Source organism: Miscanthus floridulus, chromosome 6, assembly GCF_019320115.1.
Source record: "Miscanthus floridulus cultivar M001 chromosome 6, ASM1932011v1, whole genome shotgun sequence".
Taxonomy (NCBI): domain Eukaryota; kingdom Viridiplantae; phylum Streptophyta; class Magnoliopsida; order Poales; family Poaceae; genus Miscanthus; species Miscanthus floridulus.
The window spans coordinates 109,279,518-109,299,086 of NC_089585.1; the positions used below are offsets into that span (position 1 = coordinate 109,279,518).

At 48.3% G+C, this 19,569-nt stretch overlaps 2 pseudogenes; one reads left to right on the forward strand and one right to left on the reverse strand.

Moving 5' to 3' along the window:
* The first annotated feature begins 201 nt into the window (after positions 1–201).
* On the forward strand, positions 202–1,014 carry LOC136460997 (oil body-associated protein 2A-like; annotated as a pseudogene).
* Positions 1,015–2,045: 1,031 nt separating this feature from the next.
* The window catches only part of LOC136460998 (protein NRT1/ PTR FAMILY 4.5-like), an 84,967-nt pseudogene continuing 67,443 nt past the window's right edge, over positions 2,046–19,569 (reverse strand).

Consider the following 19,569-nt stretch of genomic DNA (forward strand, 5'->3'; position numbering starts at 1 on the left):
GTCGTTACAGCTGTTTCAGGCATCTGCCACCTCGGTCACATGCCGCCCGCCACGTCGAGACCACGAGCTCCATACGTGTCACGCCCAGCCATTCCCGATGTCTCTGGTCTCGTGTTTTAAAGAGCTCGCCGGAGCGCCCCAATCCGATGTCGTGACACAAGGCTGAGCAAAGCGAGCTAGATCTATCCGATCGATCCGACGATGGCGTCCAGCGACGGGAAGCCACTGCCAACCCCGGCCTCTGCGGGCGGCGCCGGCGTCACCGCGCCGCCGGGGCAGCCGACCACGGTGGCGTCCAAGGTGCTGGACATGGGCGCGGCGGCGATGCAGTTGCTGCGCCCCGTGAAGCAGGTGAAGCAGCACGTTCGCGCTGTACGCGCACGACCCGAAACGGCAGGTGGAGACGCACCACTACGTCTCCCGCCTCAACCAGGACTTCCTCCAGTGCGCCGTCTACGACTCCGACAGAGCCGACGCGCGCCTCATCGGTGCGTGCACCGTGCACCCATTTAATCTTTGGCATCAGCTTATGAATCTTTGAATGGCAGGCGTGGAGTACATCGTGTCGAGGAAGATCTTCGAGTCGCTGCCGGCGGAGGAGCAGCGGCTGTGGCACTCACACGCGCACGAGATCAAGTCCGGCCTGTGGACGAGTCCGCACGTGCCGACGCCGCTGGAGAAGGCGGAACTGGACCACCTGGCCACCACGTTTCGGCAAGTTCTGGTGCACCTGACCTGGCAGGTGGACCGCGGCGACCGCCTGCCGCTGGGCGCCCCCGCGCTGATGGTGTCCCCCGCAGGCCGACCCCGCCGCCATCGTGCGCCCCGGACCTGGTCCGGAAGCGAGACGACAGGTACGGCTTCTCCACGGAGGAGCTCCGCGCTGCTAGGTTCGACGTCGAGGCGCCCGCCGAGGAGCACCCGGGGCAGGCCGACTACTGGCTCCGCCACCGCAAGGGGTTCGCGGTGGACGGCGTGCCGCACGAGATGAAGCGTCACGCGCCGTTCCTGTGAGCCGTACGTGTGCAAAACCAGTACTGTGTGCAGTGGCGCATGTGTAATAAAACAAAATGAGCAACCAACCAGCAGTCTCCGAACTCATGAATGGCATGCGTTTATTTGTTTTTCAGTTCATGAGTGTTCAAATCAGCCGTACGTATATGCGTGTGTATGGATGAAGTGGATTGATGGAAAAAGAAAAACACATAAAGTGTTAAACTAGAACTGCAATTGCGCCCCTCCCAATTACAAGTGGAATTTTCTTTCCTTCTGAATTTCGAATTGCTAATCCTTTGCTCAAACAGCAATATGACGACGCTTGCACGTCTAACAAGGTTCAACAAAGAAGGGCTGACAGTAGAGCTGGATTTTTTGGTCGTGCCATTTTGAGGGTGAGTTATGGTACCGTCTTTTCGCACGGCCCGAAGTATAGCACGGTATGAAACATATTTTTGTCGTGCTGGCATGACGCGAACACGAGGGGTGCATGTATGGTGTCCAGGGTCTCGGCACGACGGGCTACATGGCCCGACTCATATTTCGGGCTGTGCTTGGGCCAGCGCGACTCGAAAGTGGCATGTAGATATATCTACAACTCGTTTCGTAGCATTTGCTATACCTTTCATTTAATTCTTAAATAGATTACAAAAATTATTAAAACTTCATGAAAACAACTCGTTTCCTAGCATTTGTTATACCTTTCATTTAATTCTTAAATAGATTACAAAAATTATTAAAACTTCATGAAAACAGTACACACAATATAAATAGATTTCATAATTACGGGCATAAAAAGAAGATTAGGAGATATTTCGAGAGCTATGTTTGGGCCGGCGTGATCTGAAGATGTACGGATGTGTCACACCTCGTGCTTGACCACAGAAAAGATTTACCACGACACGTCCCGATTGCCTTACATGTCTGGAGGATATGACCCGAAGCGGTACGAAGCACGAGAGGACCGGCACAAGTCCCACCTCTAGCTGACAGTGAAACAAAACAGTACTCGCGAAGAGGCTAGCTAGATACATAACCACACGAATGCATCACACTTGCTGTCGCTGCTCCTCGGTGGCTGGCGCCTTTTCCTGAGGCTTGTAGTTGTACCAACTTGCCCAGAATAGATAGTTGAAAAGGTTGAGGGTGCTAAGCACGGCAAGCAGCCAGAAGAAGAGGCAGGGACGGACCTACAGGGTGGGCCACCGCATACCCTGGGGTCCACCAGTTATAGAGATAGATAGAAATTTTCAATATAAAAAAATTGCATAAGAATTTTTTTTGGTTTACCGAATTGTATAAGAATTTTTTTTGCTGCGTATACCCAGAGATAAAAACCTAGGTCCGCCACTAAGAAGAGGTCGAGGTGGTTGTGGTTGATGTTGCCGGCGAGCCATCCACCGCTGGCCGTGGACCTCCTGGTGGCCGCGTTGACGGCCTTTCATGATGATGGTGCTCATGAAGTAGCCCAGCGACAGGGAGCACCACAGGAACGAGGTCGACATGGACTTGAGCATTGCAGGCGCCTGCGAGTAGAAGAACTCCATGAGGCCGACGTAGGTGAACATGTCGGCAATGCCGAACACGGCGAACTACGGCGCCAGCCAGAAGCAGGACATGGGCAGATGTTGGAGCCCGGAAAACATGTCCAGCATGCCGTTCCTCTCGGCCACCTTCTTGTGCTTCACCTCCACGACGGCGGCGATGACCATGGAGACGATGGAGAGCACGAGGCCGACGCCCACGCGCTGTAGGTACGTGATCCCGGTGGGGATGCCCGTCAGGCGCGCGAAGGGCACGAAGAGCTTGTCGTAGATGGGGACGACGAAGATGAGGAAGACGAGCGGTGTCGGTGTTTCGACTTACCACCGACGACGAGTAAATTTTTAATATTACGCATCTGACTCGGATGGTGTACTTAGAGAACACGATGTTTATACTCGTTCAGACAGAAAGTCAGTTCGTTGCTGCCGCTCGTGTTACTAGCACTGTAAGTTTTTAGTAGGGGTACAAACGGACGAGAGAGGGAAATGATCCTAAATCTCTGGTGAAAAGAGTGAACGGGTGCTGAGAGCTCGATCGCTGCTCAGCTGTGTGTTCGTATCGTATTCTTGTGTGTTTATCTCGTGTTCTGATCGGTCCGGGGTGATTCAATCAGTTCTCGATGAGTCAATCCTCTTCATGGGACGCCTTGCTTTCTCTTTTATAGACCAAGGGAAAGCACGGGTTATAGTGGAGGAAAAGAGAAGAATGAGAGGGAGAAGAAGTCATTCAGGATCGTCGGGTCCTTCTTCTCCTTCATGCGGGTCCCGCCGACCCTGTAGATGTCAACAGGGGCAGCTCCACGTCGTGGCCCTGTCTGTCACTAGCGCCACACGCAGGCGTCGTCTGTCGGTCATGGCGTTCCATTCCATCCCGACAGACGTCGTGATGAACTAACGCGCCTATCAGCGTTTGTACGATGGTTAGGCAGAACAATACCAACATGTTCGACGCTGTTCTTGATGTGAACCCTCTGGTATGGTCCATCATGGCCACGGGTTACATCGGGGCGTGCCGGTCTCTTCCTTAGTGTCAAAGTTTTGACCAAGGCCCATACGCCTGGACCTAGAGTGGTTGGCAGCGGTATGGGACTCCGTCGGACGAGGCGGAGCCCTTCCACAGAGATCGAACGAAGTGGAGCGCGCGGCCTCGGGGACGGGCGAGGCAGAGCGCGTGGCCTCGGGGTCAGGTGAGGCAGAGTCCACAGCCTCGGGGTCGGGCGAGGTGGAGCACGCGGCCTCGGGGACGGGCAAGGCGGAGCCCATGGCCTCGGGGTTGGGCGAGGCAGAGCCCACCCCTGGAGGTCGAGCAAGGCAGAGCCCGCGTCCTTAGGGTAGGGAGAGGCAGAGCCCGCCCCCAGAGGTCGGGCGAGGCGGAGCCCGTAGCCTTGGGGCCGGGCGAGGCGGAGCCTGCCCTCTACGACCTCGGGTTCGAGCAAGGCGGAGCCCGCCCCTAGAGGTCAGGTGAGGCGGAGCCTACATATCTAGAGGTCAGTTGGAGGTATAGTCGCACTCTTGACTGCTTGAATGAATCGATGTTGATGGTCATTAGCTCCTCCTTTTCGGGTACCCTAGTATTGGTCCCCGATAGTAGCCCCCAAGCCTATGGAGGAGTAGAATACTCCTTCAGAGGCTTTTCTGAATAGGAGGACTCTGAGGGCCTTGGCCTTCTTTTGTCGCCCACGGCGTGACCTAGGGACGGTGATTCCCTTTTGTCGAGATCGGACCTCTCGGGGGTATAGCCGTGAGATTTGGTGGGTCAGAAAAGGTCTTTCCTGATTTCGACCCCTACGGGGGTCTGTTGTTTTATGACCGCGCGTTTGGTCTCCTTGTGAGTCCAACTTTCCTCGAGCCCCCACCCATAGCAGGGGTCCAGTCGAGGGCCGGCTCGTCTTTGTGATCGTTTTCCCTCAAACATTTTTTTCGATAAAAACAGAGGGGCTGAGCCATGCCATGATTTTTCTTTATGGATGAATCATGGCGCTCGGTGAGCTATTAACAGGCTAGTTTGAATGGGGCCCCAGCATCCCATTCACGGGGGTCTGGCTTGGGTCAATTGGTGACCGACTCCAGATTCTCAGCGGTCAATCCATATAGTCCCGAGGGCTCTCTGTCTTTCTTTGAGAAAAAACCATAGATCATATCTGGCCGAGACTCGAACGTGGGCCGAGATGCCCACGGCACTCATGCGCCCAGGTTTTGGCCGCTAGGAGGCCCATCCCTTTCCACCCCTGACTCTAAAGGTGTCTGGAGCGGTTGTCGAACCTATCGGTGGGCCAACCTTTGAACTCCTAGGCCTAGATGGGTCGTAGGAGCCTTTTCAGTTCTGTATCCCTTTTACCTATGATGGATCATGGCCCGTTCAGAGAGGCAAAATGGCCAGTGCATTTTCCAAGGGGATGGCCATAGGTTGCATGCACACGCCCCACGATGAGTCATGGTCATAGGTCATGGTAGGCGCGAAGATCTTGGCGGACGGTTGGTTTCCTCGCATCCGTTGCCCCTATAAAACCAAAGAGCTAGCCCTCCATGTTTCATACGCACGGCTGCATCCCTACCTCTGCTGCCACGCCACCGCCGCCAACGCTTAGGTTTCCTGCCTCCGCATCTCCGCCGCCATTGAGCCCGTATCCATCCGCCCCCACCTCCAATGGATCCGTGGTGCTGTTCTGACATCACCTTCCAGTGCATGGAGGGCCTCATCCATCGCGGTCTTCTCCGCGCATGGACCTCGGCCTAGGAGTGGTTGCTACCCGATGTCGACGAAATATGGTCGGCAGTCTACCTAGGGGTATACCCAAGGAAGTAGATTGTTGGTAGACAGATGCGCAAGCCACAAACAAGATGGTGACGCAAGACATACATGAGGTTTTATCCAGGTTCAGCCGCCAAGAAGGCGTAATACCTACGTCTCGCGTCTGATTGTATTGCTGTATGTCAATGAGAGATGTTTTTTAGAGGGGGTCCCTGCCCGCCTTATATAGTCCGGGGGACAGGGTTACAGATCTGGAAACTAATCCTAGCCAGTTACAATTATCATAGGTGGCTGGATAAGGATTCCTATTCTAACCGACCAGGATCTTGCTTGATCTCCAAATTTGCTTTGACTCCTTGTGCGGGACTCCAAACAGGTTGACCAGGCCACGCGTCGTCTTCTAGTGGACCGACCCCCTGATTCGGGCCGGCCCAAGCCTAGCTGTAAGGGTATAGGGGTTAATACCCCCACAGCTAGTCCCCGAGCACCATGTATTATGCTGCAACATGCCATTGGATCTCCTTCGACTAATGCGATCTGTCTTCATGTCATCTTCAACTGATTGAAACATTGACCAATCAAATGCGCCAGCATTCTGATCAGAACTGAGAGCAGTAGACCATGATTATAGCCAAAGATTCTAGTTGTCCGAAGAATGCATGGTGCTCTTAAAGAAAAAAGAAAAAGATTTCTTTCCTTATCAAGTGTGTCCACTTATATTTCTGATAAGAAATGTAAGTGACCCTTAGATAGTAGTAATCTTGGCAATCAGTCAAAGCGTAGGGGTCGATAAAATAAACACATTCACCGTAAGGTGAAGTGTGCCCACTTAGTCCCCGAGCCTGGTTGTAGGTGACGTAGGCACGTGGCGCTAGGGTCTAAAAAAAATTTCCACTGAAGTTAAGAATCCAGTCGTTGTACAATCAATACGAGATGCACCGGCAGGTGCATCATACCGATATAGTCCCTAAGCTTGCTGGAAGGAGAAGTATAAGCCTTGTAGCAAGGTCCAAATAAATGCCTCTCGACTGTATGTGAGTACACGTCACATGTAGCCGAGGAGAGCAGTCGCCGAGCATTCTTCGGAACAGTCCTCGAGCATGGTAGTGGTCAGAGCAGTCCCTAAGCACGGTAGTGGTCGGAGCAGTCCCCGAGCATGGTAGTGGTCAAAGCAGTCCCTGAGCATGGTAGTGGTCTGGGCAGTCCCTGAGTACGGTAGTGGTCTGGGCAGTCCCCGAGCACAACAGTGGTCTAGACCATCGCTGAGTACGGTAGTGTCTGGGCAGTCCCCGAGCACAACAGTGGTATGGACCATCTCTGAGCACGAGACATGCAGCGAAGAAACGAATGCCACTTGTACTATTATTCGGTGTATTTATTTATCTTCTTACTCTGTCAAGTCCAATCTGACACGTCTGGTCAAAAAAGCAGATGGGTATAGCACGTCATACTGCCTTCTTGTCCTTTCAAGCAAACAGTCGCTTGGCACCTGTAAGGAGGTGCGTCAGTGTGGGCCCTCTCACACTAGCAACGAAGAGGCGCATACACTAATAACAAAGAGGCGCATATATTGGCATAGATCTCGAGGTTGTGAAAACAACCATCTGCGGTGTGTGCGCACGTCTCCCAAGAATCTCGGGCAGACAAAATGGTAGAACTCTTGGTTATTTATAATATAGAACTGGTAAGTTACTTTTTACCGATCCCCATTACCATTCGCTGCCGTAGCCTTCTTCTTCCTCTTGCCAACCCTAATACCTCCGAAATCATCACCAATCACCCCTCCACTATATCCACCTCCATCAGCAAGGGCGGATTCATGGTGAAGAGTGACGCCTAGAAGAAAGCTGGAGTCATGGCGAAGGAGTGGTGGAAATCAAGAAGCAACGAGCAAACCATCGAAGACCTCGTCATCATGGGAGTACTCCACAACAAGGAACTCATAGGATGGCGCGTGCCGGAGGGCGAGGGGTACCCTGATCCACAACCATGCGAGATTGTGGTTTTCAAAGATTTCTTCAAGCAGGGTTTTGGGGTCCCAGTGCACCCTTTCCTTCAAGGGCTATGTTTGTATTATGAGGTTGGGATTTGCAATCTGCATCCCAACTCGATTCTTCTTGTCTCCACCTTCATTCATCTTTGCGAAGCATATGGTGGCTTTCAGCCCCATTTCCACTTCTTTTGCCACCTTTTCTGTCTACGGAAGAAAGAAAGCGGCGGATCGAAGATAGCCGGAGGTGTGTACCTCAATCTTTATGATGGGATGAAGGCCCAGTACCTGCACTACCCTTGGAACAAGTCGCTTGACGACTGGTACAAGAAGTGGTTCTACATCCGCGAAGAGCCAAACACGATCACACTATGCAACGTGGGGTTCATTCCAGAGAAGAAGAACAGCTGGTTAGAGAAGCCTGAGCACTTGGAATAGATCTCAGAACTTCTTGGGATGATCCTGTGGAAGAAACTAGATGGTCCAAGCATGGTCGAGAACTTCATCAGCCGAAGGATCTAGCCCTGCTAGAGAAGGGTACATCCCAGCTATGAGTACCAAGGTAGCGCAGATCCAACGAGAACAAGGCAGGAGGCGCTTGACAAGATCGAAATTAGAGCCAGAATTGGAGAGCTATTCAACTTAGCTGATCTAAATTATGTTAGATTGAGCGCCATCGAGCATGCTTTCAAGCTTGCCCGACCGCCCCCAAAGGTAACTTAACTTGCCTTGTACCTGTAGTCTCATTTTGTAGTAGAAACTTACTGTGTGATCGCCTATTTGTTCCCAGGTTAATGGTCGGGATAGAGCGACAGTGTTTGTGTCGCCACCCCCTAGTGTAGATTGGCCACAAGTTGCTTACCCGACCACCTAGACCAGCACCGGGGGCGAGGACGTGGACTGGGCTGTGCTCGGAGTTGGGGAGGAAGCAGCGGCCAGAGCTACCGGTAAGCAGCCGACGACCAGCAAGCGTCGTCAGGCGATCATGACTTTGTCGGACGATGACACAGAGGATGCAGACATCTTTTGGCTCATCCCTCGAAAGAGGAGGAGGCAACTAGAGTCGACGGAGCAAGGTGGCTCCTCCGTGCCAGTGGAACTCACATCACATACCCCTACAGCACTAAGGACAATCGGCAAAGGGGTCAAGCATCAAGCCCCGGCACCGGTGCTGGTCGTAGAGGGAGACCAGGTGGCACCCGTAGAGCACGCGAAGCAAGCACGGCCGAAGAGACGTGCGTTCGCCACATCATTCCGTGCTTCCAACATGTAAGTACTTGTAACCTTGATGTTAGCTTTCAATTTATATTGAATACTGTGGTCTTCTGAACTTATCTCAGATATATTAGGTCGGTGCCCACCGAAAATCCCAACCAACTAGCTGGGAGCGGCGTGGCGCCGCCAGCAATGTCAGAGAAAACTGCCTAGCTGTCGGCCATGGAAGAACCTATAGCAAAAAGTCCACCAGAGCCTTAGGAGACAAGTGGCTAGACAACAGTCCCCGAGTAGGTGGTCAAGGGGAGAGCCGAGCCAAGTATAGTTGCTCCGAGCACTAACCCCACTGAGGGGGACACTTCAGCACCAAGGGAAATAGACCAAACCGAGGAGCAGTAGCCAAAGGTGGCATAGGGCACGTTTGCTAATGCTACGGCCCATAGGAAGGCCATAGTGATCATAGAAGCTGCAAACTCTGGACCAGCACCGCTACCCAAAGAAGAGGCCAAAGAGGACAAAGTAGAGGAGGTCCTAGGCTGTCCCTAGGACAAATGACAACATGTATATGTGTTGCACTGGTGGAACGACCAATGGGTTGTTCATGAGGAAATCCAGAGGTCAAAGAGACCATGAAAGTTGAACGAGCGGCGAAACATCTGGTGATGGAAGTCTAGGTATGTTTTGCTTGACCACCTGATCCTGCTATCCAGTCAAACTATCTTACTTAGCTTTTTACATGCAGGACTTAATGAAGACCGCAAGGTACCGAAAGAAGTGCGTCGACCACATTGAGGGGATCACAGCAAGCAATAAAGAACTAGCGGCCGAGGTGGAACGCTTGCGCCACCAACTTGAAGCCGCCAACCAGGAGAGGATGGAGCAAGAGGCACATAACCAGAACCTAGTTGTCCAGCTCAGTAACAAAGAGCAGGAAAAAACAAGTAAGTTGTCACTTTATCACAACAAGTGCATGACACGTGTTGTTGCATTGTTGGTAGTAACAGCTATAGTGTAGGCTTAGAAGTCGAAGTAGTCCATCTCCAAGAGGAGAATAGCCATGTGGCCGTAGAGTGTGGTCGCCTGAAGGAGGACAACAAGAAACTGGTGCACGACCAGTCGTAACTCCAAGACCGCACAACCAAGATGAAGGAGGAACTGAAAAGTAAGTGTTCCAGACCACCTTGCTCACTCTGTTGCCCACCTTATCTTGTCGTGGTGTGACATTTTAATGTCTTGTGCGGTTTGTAGTTTTAAAAGTCAATGCCAAGAAGCATCTAGAAACCGTGATGAAAGATCATGACGGCTGGAAGGCACGATGCCTAGAGATCACCGAGGATCAGGACACATGGAAGAACTAGTGCCAGGAAGTGGCAACTGGCATTTTGCCCGTCCTCAACCTTATCGACCCAGCGCTTATAGAGGAAGTGCCAAGGATGCCACAGCTCGGACTAGTCGAGAGATGCCAAAAGGCATAGGGATGGTTCCAAGAGTTTGTGAAGGAGGCAGGTGAGTACACAAGCGCACATGTGCTAAGCATGGTGCGTGCACTACCCCCTGATCGATCTCAAGTGCTTAGAGGCTAGGTACCCGAAGGAGGTAGATCCAGACAAGGCTGAGGAGCTTCGGATGACCCAGCTAGACTTGTCGGCAAAAATAATTAGCGATATTAACCTGTGTGGAGGCGGGACAGCACCTATATAGGGTATGCCATCAACGAGTCAGCTGGAAGCACCATCAGTTTTAAGCCAACTGACGAAGCCTACGGTCTCGACCAGCCAGGCATCGGTGGGGCCATCTTCTTCAGCTCGACCAGTACAAGAGTCTCCGAGACTCGAGCAAGATGTCAGGAGCAGCGAGCAGTAGGTGCCACTTGCCCTAACCAGCCAATAGGATAGGCTATAGCTGTAGAAGAAGATGTAGTTGTGTTATTGTAAACTTGTACCTTTTCAAGCAAGCTTGTAATAACATAACTGTATATCATAATAAGCTTGTTTGTTTTGTATAAAACGTATTTAAGCTTGAAACTTGTCTTGGTATAACTAAGTGAGAACATGTTAGCATTCTATTTAGTTGTACCAGTTTAGTTGACATGTCATCCTAAAAAGTTTGTATGGCCCTGGTTTGCCATGTGGTCGAAGTGTGAGGTGCGTGACCTATGCACACGTAGATGTGGACAAGTCAAACCAAGGGGGACCTGCCGATCACCCGTAGCGTAGAGAGCGGATCCCATGCACGCGTTGGGAGGAACCGGAGACAGGGCCTGCTCCAAAAACCCAGGAAGGAATGGTGGTCGGCTTTGACTGGCTAAGTTAGAATAACCGTAAAATTCGAAGTGACACATCAGAGTGGTCGGAGAAATCATAATAGCTTTATTGAATTAAATCGAAAGTACAAGAGGAGTACATATCTTAGTAGTTAAGTATAGAAACACCTAACCTTGTCGATGTGCCATGAATTGGGTACGTCCGTATCATCTAGGTGAGCTAACCTGTAAGACGTTGGTCGTGTGACTTCCTTGATCATGAAGGGCCCTTCCCATGGAGTTGCGAGTTTATGGACACCAGCCTGATTCGTCTTCCACTTCAGGACCAGGTCCCCGACTATGAAGAACCACTCTTTAACGTTCTTGTTGTAGTACCTACGCAAAATAGCAAGGTATTTGGCTGTACGTACGCAAGAATCGAGCCGCTTCTCTTCTGCACTATTCACTTCTAGCTCCCACACTTCATTGACCTTGCCTTCATCGAAGTTCTCTACCCATGCTGATCTGAAAGCTATATCTGTTGGGAGGACTGCCTCAGCGCCGTAAACCATAAAGTATGGTGAGACGCCGGTGTTACGACTGGGCTAAGTTCTGAGGCCCTAGACCATGACTGGTAACTCTTTGAGCCATCTTCCGGGAGCTTTGTCATTTTCTCTGTACATCCTCTTCTTCAATGCATCCAAAATCATACCGTTTGCCCACTCGACCTATCCATTAGCTCTAGGGTGCGCCACCGAGACGTATTTTACTACTATGCTCCTTTCATCGTAGAAGTCCCAAAAAGCATTCCCGGTGAACTAAGTACCCAGATCAGTGATGATGCTGTTGGGTATGCTGAAGTGGTGGATGACCTGGTCGAGGAACATGACAGCCTTTTCTAAGGATGCCTGTACCAGAGGCATGTTCTCTATCCACTTAGAAAATTTGTCGATCAGCACAAAGACACATGTAAATTTCCTAGGAGCCGGTTTGAATGGTCCGATCATATCTAGTCCCTAGCATGCAGAGGGCCAAGAGGCTGGTATTGTTTGGATCTCATGTGCTAGTACGTGGATTCTCTTGGCAAAGAACTGACAACCCTCATAGTGGTGGACTAGCTTCTCTGCATCGGCTACCGATGATGGCCAATAGAACCCTGCTTAGAAAGCCTTACCGACTAGCGTTCTCGAGGTCGCGTGGTTGCTGCAGGAGCCAGAGTGGATTTGGTCTAGGAGATGTTCACCATCCTCCTAGGTTATACACTTCATCAAGATTTCCTCCTTTGCGTTCTTGCGCCATAACTTGCCATCGACGAGCAGATACTGCTTACTACGATGCATTAGGCGCTCGTTTTCTATCCGATTAGTGTAACCACTGCCATCTGTCAGGTACTTGATGAAAGGTACTCTCCAGTCGAGCTCATGAGTGGTCGGAGGTGGCTCAGTGGTGCTCGATGCCGGAACCGTAGCCACCAATTGCTGGTCTAGAGGCTTGTCGATCGTGGGATCTTCCTCTTTGATGGAAGGCATGAGCAGGTCTTGGACGAATACGCCATGTGGGACTTTGGCTTGGGATGATCCTAACTTTGACAGCACATCTGCTGCTTGATTTTTGTCCTGGACCACGTGTGTGTACTCAATGCCATAGAACTTACCTTCCAGCTTTTGGATCGATTTGCAGTATGCATCCATCTTTTCGCTGGTCGTGTCCCAGTCCTTGTTGAGTTGGTTGATGACCAGAGCCAAGTCTCCATAGACATAGAGACGTTTAACGCCAAGCTTGACCGCAATGCGCAAACCATGTAGGCATGCTTCATACTCGGCGGCGTTATTAGATGCTGGGAAATAAATCCTGAGGATGTACTAGAGCTGCTCCTTGGATGGTGACACGAAAAGAACTCCTGCTCCTACGTCGTCGATGTTGAGAGAGCCGTCGAAGTACATCTTTCAATACTCATCGGGCCCCTGAGAGGTAGGCGTGCTTAAGTCTATCCACTCAACGATGAAATCGACAAGTGCCTAAGACTTGATTGTAGTACGGCTTGCAAATTCCAAGGAGAAAGGGCATAGCTCCATTGCCCATTTGATGATGTGCCCATTTGCATCCTTATTGCAAAAGATGTCTCCTAGAGGGTACTCGGTCATGACCACCACACAATATCCATCGAAGTAATGTTTTAACTTTTAGGATGTTATCAGTATGGTGTAGATCAGTTTCTGAATCTATGGGTACCTAGTCTTAGATTCATTGAGTACCTCACCGATGAAATAAATTGGTCGCTATACCTTGTAGGCGTGGCCAGGCTCGTCGTGCTCGACCACCAAGGTAGTGGAGACCACCTGATTAGTTGCTGCAATGTAAAGTAGGAGAGTTTCATCTTCTCTAGGAGCAGTGAGGACTGGAGGTGATGTAAGGTATTGTTTTAGCTGTGTGAAGGCAGCGTCTGCTTCCTCCGACCACTCAAACTTCTTGGATGCTTTGAGTAGTTTGAAAAATGGTAGTCTTTTTTCTCCTAATCTTGATATGAAATGACTGAGGGCAGCCATGCATTTGGTAAGCTTCTGGACATCCTTCACCTTTTTGGGCGGCTTCATGTCTAAGACAGCTTTGACTTTCTCCGAGTTAGGGCGTATGCCATCGTAACTGACAACGTTGCCAAGCAATATACCAGAAGGAACACCAAAGATGCACTTCTTTGGGTTTAATTTCCACTGGAATGTATTAAGGGCTGCAAAGGTGCGTTCTAGGTTGTCAACAAGGGTATGTGCTTCCTTGGTTTTGATAACTACATCATCAACATAAGCCTCGATGAGGTCGTCTTTTATCTCGTCTTTGAGGCACGCCTATATGGTGCATTGGTAGGTAGCCTCGGCGTTCGTGAGCCCAAACGACATGGTCGTGTAACAGTAGGCGCCAAAAGGCGTGATAAAAGATGTCTTGATCTGGTTGTCCTTTTTGAGAGCGATCTGGTGATAACTAGAGTAGCAATCGAGAAAGGAAAGCAGCTCACAACTGGTGGTTGAATCTACAACCTCGTCTATGTGAGGTAAGCATAAGGGGTCCTTAGGGCAGTGTTTGTTGAGATCAGTGTAATCAACGCACATTCTCTATTCATTATTCTTTTTGCGTACAAGAACCGGGTTGGCTAACCACTCCAGATGATACACTTCTTTGATAAATTCAGCTGCCAAAAGCTGTGTAACTTCTACCCTAATCGCCTCCTTCTTATCGCGAGTGAACCATCATAGCTTCTGCTTGATAGGTTTGGCCTTGCCATTGACATTCAAGGAGTGCTAGATCAAGTTCCGAGGTACACCGGGCATGTCAGTAGGTTTCCATGCGAACACATCCATGTTGCTCCTCAAGAACCTAACGAGCACGTCTTCCTATTTGGGATGTAGGTTGGCCCCAATAAGGGCCGTTTTGCTGGGATCACCGTCGACCAGCTGGATCACCTTGTGCTCCTTAGACTTGATGTTCTTGCGTGGAGCCTTGAGCTCTGGGATCTCTAGGTGGTCGACTGAGGTCTTCCTGGCATCGAGCATAGTCTCGGCCATGCGAATAGAGAGGTTGTGAGCCTCTACTAGTCATCCTCGCAGGTATAAGCTATGTATACGTTGCCCCTAAGGGTTAAAACTCCTTTCTCGGTAGGCATCTTGAGCACCAGATACCTGTAATGAGGTATGGCCATGAACTTGGTGAGCGATGGCCGACCCAGGATAGCATGGTAGGTGCCGTCGAAGTCAGTGACCACGAAGTTGACGTAGTCAGTGTGGAAGTGGTCTGAGGTCCCAAATTGCATAGGTAGCATGATCTGCCCGAGAGGTGTAGAGCTCTGTCCGAGGAAAACACCCTAGAACTATGCCTCGTATGGTTTGAGATCCGCCTGGGTTATCTTCAGGGCTAGCAGACTGTTCTTGAATAGTATATCGATGGAGCTGTCGTCGTCAATCAGCACCCTGTCGAACTGAACCTTGTTGATACAAGGATCGAGGACCAAAGGAAAATGTCCTGGCTCAGGTATTGTGGCCCATTGGTCCTTTCTGCTGAAGGAGATCTTGCGGTAAGACCAAGGAGGGAGCCGTGGATCGGTGATGAGGTTGTCGGTGTTGGCCATGTTCAAGTAAGCACGGGCGAGCATCTTACGTTCTCGTTTGGTCTCAATGGACACTTTGTCACAGAACCGTCCAATTTATAAGAGCACAAGTACAATAACAATCACCAAAGTAATCAAACCATCGTACTTGAGCCCATATAAACCTGGTAGTCCAACGAAATTGCGAAAGATCTCAAACAACCAACATACAAACCAAGATCATAGAGATTCAACACAACCAGTCATATGTTATATCACAGTTCACAAATATGTCTCATACATCAGAGTTCGAATAATTATTACAAACCAAGTTTGAAAGTAATGGAAGCAAAGTAGTTTAACATAAACATCACACGTAGTTTAATACAAAGCCAGTGTCATAGTCATCTCCAACCAAAAGCACAAAGGTGAGATGAAAAACAGAATGACCATTGCCCGTGGTCCTAGTCCTCATCCACAGCAGGAGCAAGACAGTTCTTGTAGTAGCCATGAAACATAACGTTATCTACAACAAAGGGAAATAAAACCCTGAGTATGAGAAGGTACTCAGCAAGACTTACCCATCCAACTAATATACTAAGACACCAAGGAGTATGCAAGGCTTTATAAGTAGAGCTGGTAGACATTATTTGCAGAAAAGCATAAGTTATCCAACATCTCTTTAATTGGAAATCACCAGTTATTAAACCTGTCTCATACTAGATTAGCAACTATCCTATGCCAAACATGTTGATACCATTAATTCATCACAATAATAACCATATCCAGTTGAGTTCTTGCATAATCTCATAACCATCATTTTCATCCTTTCCATAACTTACTACGATGAAAAGAACTCAAGTCAAGTTCTCACTATCTGGGAGAGATGGCGATTTGAATCGATTCCTACCCAGCTGGGGAAATATTCCTAACACACACCCAGGCATACCTCGCGAAGGTAGCCTTAGGTCACCTTTGGTACATATTAGGAACCAAATTTGCGGGTATGACCAGCGCCGCACAAACAGAGAACCACTCTACCAAGGGTGATCGGGACTCTAAACTACCCTTGGGCTTACGCCAATGGCTCTCCGCACATCCTTACTACCATCCAGAGTGCGCACTTGAACTGCTCGTGGTCTCGGCCTGAGATGAGCTACTCGGCTTCGTGGTCGGAACGACTTATCCAACCAACTATGTGAGAGGCTACGTTCAACATGACAAGATGACCTCCAACGTCCAGTCCTTAAAGGACACAGGTGGAGTCACTACAATACCACATATAAGACTCCACCCGGTCTCCATTTATTCAACAATACCAGGTTATGTTCCACGATAGCACAATATAGCCAACCGTGATTAAGTTATTACCTATAGCTCGCAGGTGACAGGGAATCACCTGACTTCTACCGGTCTAAGCAGAGCTAAGCATGATAAACGTTCCTAGACTTGAATAGGATCCATGGTAGATATATCTGGTCAAGGAATGGTAGTATGCAGCAAGTGTTTACAAACAACTCCTGTCACGTAATGCAGCAATACGAATAACTTTAAGTGACATTAATAAAATAGGGAGACTTATAATGCTCCGGGGCTTGCCTTTCACAAATGTCGAAGGCTGGTGATTGGGGCACTCGAGAAGGTGATTAGCTTCAGGCTCTCCTTCTTCGGAAACCTCTAGGTGCTGAACTTCCTAATTCTCCTCCTGTGGCTCGGTGTCGAGTTCCACAAGTGCGATCCCCTCGGTTGCACCTATTGCATGCATATGCATAAATAAGTACCATGAATGCATAAGATGGATCACGGAGGATGTGATAACAGGAGGTACATGCTATGACAATGATGTTAAGTAGAAAAATGATAACAATGCTAACTCCCTACTAATTGAGTAGGTGCATATCTCTTCTCAATCTACTTACCAATTTCACACAATGCCATGTCTAAACTACATACGGCAGTTACATGTTTACATCATAACTGAAGTTATACTTATCCAAATGCTTTGATGTTAGACTTTCTGGAAAGCTTATAAAATTGCCTACAACTCTTATTTAATCAGCAAAAGCCGAATCACAATCTATCATAGCCAAAATAGTAAATCTATGCTTTGCTGTCCAGAATTACATAACGTGAGAAAATAATTATTAACTTATGTTTCAACATATAATTGGACAAGACCAACTTTACTAACTCATCACACATATCAAAATAATACCAGAAAGTAGGGTGTTCACCACCAAATCATTTCTTTCAATGCTTTTCTTAATTTATTTAATTAATCAGGGGAAATGGTAAACATATATGAAAACTCTACCATTAAATCTACAAAAATTATAGTAGGTACTACATGCTCTAAGTAGACTACCATAGAAATTTCACACCATTTGAGTAAGTATAACAGCCTACATAAAAATAATAAGGCATAATGGCTTAAAATGAAATAATTAGGAAACCTTAGTGAAAAGTGTCAAGCAACAGATTTAATATTTTTTCTAGCATCCTTAAGGTACTAGGATACTCCCCACAAAATTTCATGGTCACTGGATTCCTATATAATTTATAAAAATTCACACAAGTATCAATCAGTGATAAAGGAAAAATCTATAACTCAAAATCCATACATGCAATGACTCTCAAATTTTAGCCAGAGTCTCTACTAAGCCAGACTAGCTTACCCACAAAATTTCATAATTTTTAGATCACAGACACTCAAGATACAATTGAAACAAGTTTACATGCATTTGAAAACACATTTCAAATCCCTATTTAATTCATCCAAAATTTCTACAACATATGCTCATATCATATTTTTCTTAAATACTAGACTTCCTCAAGATCCTAACAAAATTAGAAACACCCAATTTAGATCTACCAAACTCAAGATATGGATTTCACAAAATTGCATTCAAATCTGTAAAAATGAACTATCCTTCTAATACACAGTCGCTGACGACTGGGGTCCACCGGTCAGCTGGGCCTACGTGTCATAGACACAGAAACAGAGGAGCCGACGCGGACCGGCGCGGGAACGGCTGAGCTCGCCGACGGCGACCTTCCCGGCGAGACCAACGACACGACGAGCATCACCATGACCTTGCGTACCTAGAGAACTACCTAACAAGACCCATCGTCGGAGAACAAGACCCATCGTCGGAGCTCAAGACGACGGCGGCGACCATGGCGCAAGACAGCGCGACTTGACGGCGAGACACCAGAGCCAGCCACGATGACTCAATCAAGAGCTACGACGAGCCTCTACCTATGATGGCGGTTCAATAGCACCAACAAGCATGACCGAAGGTGGTCGGAGGCGGTGTGGCCACGGTGCCGGAGTGAGGTGGCGTACGCCGGTGAGGTCCATGCGTAGTGCAGTGGCTTATCGAGCGCTCCTAGCTAGCCAACATGGACATAGTGGTGCAGTGGAACCACGGTGAAGATATGGCAGAGATGGAGGAGTGTGGTGCCATGCGGCGGCCGAGCTCTGAAACGGGCAGTGCACTGTAGCTGCGATTCAGTCACCGCGATGGGAGCTTGACAGCGCGAATTGGTGACGCTCAAACTCCAAAACCGTGAAGTATTAGCACGAACAATCTAAATCAAAATTGTAGAACTATATACCACCTTCAACTTTTGTTAAACGATCAAATTCTAATTCGCAACCAAAACACAGTAATATCATGCCAAAGTCAAGCCTACGAAACTGGAAAACGAGAAGAACTCAGAAAAATTCCTAAGTGTTGGAAATTGAGTTTTTCAGATTTTTGTGAGCTCAAAATGACTAAGCTATGCACAAAATTAGCTCAAGACCCAAACATAAAAGTTGTTGATCTACTCAAATACTACAACTTTTTTAAAGGTTCACTGCCATGCAAAGGTTCTATCACCTAGTTCAAACTAGGTCAAACATAGCACTTAAAATAATGTCATACACCATATCAATGACTTAGAGACTAAACTAGACTTAGTCATGAATACCAAAGTGGTTCCTTATGCTACTCTAAACATGTTTAAAGCATTACCAAGGTCCTACACACCTTTCAAACATTGGTCACACAAGAATCAAGCACTGTAAGTACTAAAACAATGAAAAACCAATGAAATATTACATTTGTTTCATAGTCCTGTTTCACATGTTTCATGATCTTGTTGCATAGCTAACTAACCATGTTTAACTAAAGTGAGTTGTACATGTTGCACACTATTCATTTCATAGAACAACACACATGAAATATACAATATGTTGTAATGCTTCGAAAACATGTTTCATGCGATATAAGCTTGTGAATGAATGAATGATGCTCATGTTCATGAATGCTCAATGATGATTGTGATCATGAAATGTTAAGGTTAAATGCATGCTTAACACCGAGGGTGTTACAGCCCTTCCCCCCTTAAAGAAATCTCATCCCGAGATTGCACGACCTACCATTCTTCGTAGAAACTAGGATAAACCTCTCGAAGATAATCCTCATGTTCCCACGTAGCGTCTTGTTCACTATGATTATTCCAAACCACCTTGTAGAACTTGGTGACTTTGCTACGGGTCACTCTTTCCATTGCTTCAAGCACTTTAATAGGTCTCTCTTCATAAGTCAAATCTGACTGAATCTTGATACTAGTAGGTTCAATTACTTCTTCGGGCACACGAAGACATTTCTTAAGTTGGGAGACATGAAAAACACTGAATATTGCTTTCATTTCTGGAGGTAACTGGAGTTGATAGGCTACTGGCCCTTTTTGTGCAGTGATCTTGTA